General features: G+C 53.9%; 1 pseudogene; it reads left to right on the top strand.

Annotated features, from left to right (window-relative positions):
- The first annotated feature begins 1,017 nt into the window (after positions 1 to 1,017).
- Positions 1,018 to 1,137, top strand: LOC126475905 (5S ribosomal RNA; annotated as a pseudogene).
- Positions 1,138 to 2,342: the final 1,205 nt, after the last annotated feature.

The following is a 2,342-nucleotide window of genomic DNA, read 5'->3' as shown; positions in this document are numbered from 1 at the left end:
CTTGAAGCGTGGCGAACTTGCAGCCTAATATTTCATATTTATTTTTTGTGGCGGTGATACTGCATTAAAAAAAAAAAAAAAAATTACACCGGTTCTCGTCCGATCACCGAAGTTACGCAACATCGGGCCCGGTTAGTACTTGGATGGGTGACCGCCTGGGAACACCGGGTGCTGTTGGCTCCCCTTCATTTTTTCCTTTTCACGTCGCTACCCCTGCCAGCCCTCTTTCCATACTAACTTTCTGTTGTGACAGAGATACTTCCTTCAGCACTTTAAACTACTGCAATGACCGCGAGGTACGAAATTGCAGTAATTAACTCAGTTTGAGGGAGAATGTGCTAACGATGTTTGCCAGGAAGGCTTTGAAAACGACAAAACAGTACGAATCGGCAGATGTGTTGTGAAATACAGTACTTCAGCGCCTACTGTTCTGTAGCAGTGCACAGTTCCAAATATGATTTGTAATCATAAATTTATTCTTTAGTCGTCTCTTCTCCTCCCGCAGACGCTTCTCGTGCTCGCGCTGTCATATGGACCACGACCCGAGCGGCAGCGAGCGGCAGTCGGGACAAGTCGAAACGGAAGGGCGGAGGTGAGAATGCACCGCGCAAATTACGCCAATATCTGGAAGCGAGCCGAGCGGCGTGCGTCAGGTGAGGAAGCCGCCGCCGGCACCGGGGGCGCCCTCCAGCAGGACACTGCCACACCCCGCGCAGGCAACCCGCCGCCCGGCCGCGCGCCGGATAACAGGGTACAAGATGCGTCGCCCGCGAGTGTCGGAGGCCTCACGCACCAAGCGAATGACAAGCGGTGCATCGAGCAGCTGTGTGACCCTCGCACGTGGCGGCGCGCCCGCCAGTTCGGGAGTCGCCTCCGAGACGCCGTGGGCGCACCCCGCGCCGCCTTCGAGGTGGAAGGACGCGCCTTGCGTCAAATGTGCCACCGAAAACGGCGATTGTGTGCGTTGGGAGAGAAGAGGCGAATGCGTCTTCGGTCGCGCGGCTACATTATAAGGACGCCAACGGCCATACCATGTTGAATACACCGGTTCTCGTCCGATCACCGAAGTTAAGCAACATCGGGCCCGGCTAGTACTTGGCTGGCTGCCCGCCTGGCAACACCTCGGTGCTCTGCGCTCCGCCAGCCCGTTGTGTTTACGTTTTGCGCGCCGCAGCGTGTGGTGTTCGCGAGGCGACTTGCTTGCTTTGCTGCTTCTTTAACGGTACGTACTGACCACGATGGAAAGTGAAGATAGGAACAATAATATTCAGTGCGAATTTAACCGATCTGTTCCTCCTCCGACCGCTTTCGAAATTCATAAATGGATACTTAATGATTTGCAAATCCCGGCTTGTGACATTTTCGGACTCCAATTGGATACTTTTTTAAATTCCGTCTTTTTGAAGTTAAGTAGTTGGGAACTATGTGATACAGTTGTTAATGTAAATGATGGTGTGCGGCAATTTAAGCACGATAATCAAACCGTGAGTGACGTTAAAGTGACGAACGCGGGTTATGGCATACGAACTGTCAGGGTGTTTAATCTGCCTTTCGAAGTAAAAAACGACACCATTTCGCGATGTCTCGGCCCTTACGGCACTGAGATTTCCGTTGTCAAAGAAAAGTGGTCTGCCGCGTACCCCATACAATGTGAAAATGGGGTGCGAAGTGTACGAATGATTGTGCGAAAGCATGTGCCATCATTTGGTTACATGGCCGGGCACCGTGCATTTATTACGTACAGTGGGCAGCCACAAACGTGTTCCTTCTGTAATCGACCGGATCACTGTCGCCAAAATTGCCCACGGCGTAAGGGGCCTTTGCAACTGCCGCTGGGCGAACACGGTAGCGAACCCTTGAGTCGGGCGGCGGTCGCTTTAGGCGCGCCCCCACAGGCAGCTCGCCGTGTAGACATTCCGGCAGAAATGGACGCGTCCCCTGCTACTGTTACGGTGCCAATGCAGACTGATAGTGATCCCGTAACGTTAAAGGCGGTAGCCTTACCGGAGACGGACGCGCGTGAAACAGCCCCTGTCACGGGAACAGAACCCGCCCCGGCCGTTGCCGCCACAGTGGCCATTGACTCACTACCAGAACTGGTCACCGACGAGACGCCCGCCCCCACAGCCAGTCCCAGTGTCGTGACAGTCGATCAATCTGTAACTTTAGCGGACGTAGATAGAACAGTTTTCGTCCAGCCACAACAGGTGTCGGACGTTTCGAATGTGGTCACGGCAGGTCGTGCACACGTGGACCCTGCCCCCTCTCTCGAACGACAAGACTCGTGTTCTTCTGTTAGTGCGTCGGTTCGGTTGCGTAGTGACCAAGAACACGATTATCGC

This window comes from Schistocerca serialis, chromosome 4 (genome assembly GCF_023864345.2).
Source record: "Schistocerca serialis cubense isolate TAMUIC-IGC-003099 chromosome 4, iqSchSeri2.2, whole genome shotgun sequence".
NCBI lineage: Eukaryota > Metazoa > Arthropoda > Insecta > Orthoptera > Acrididae > Schistocerca > Schistocerca serialis.
This window is presented reverse-complemented; position numbering and strand designations above follow the sequence as displayed.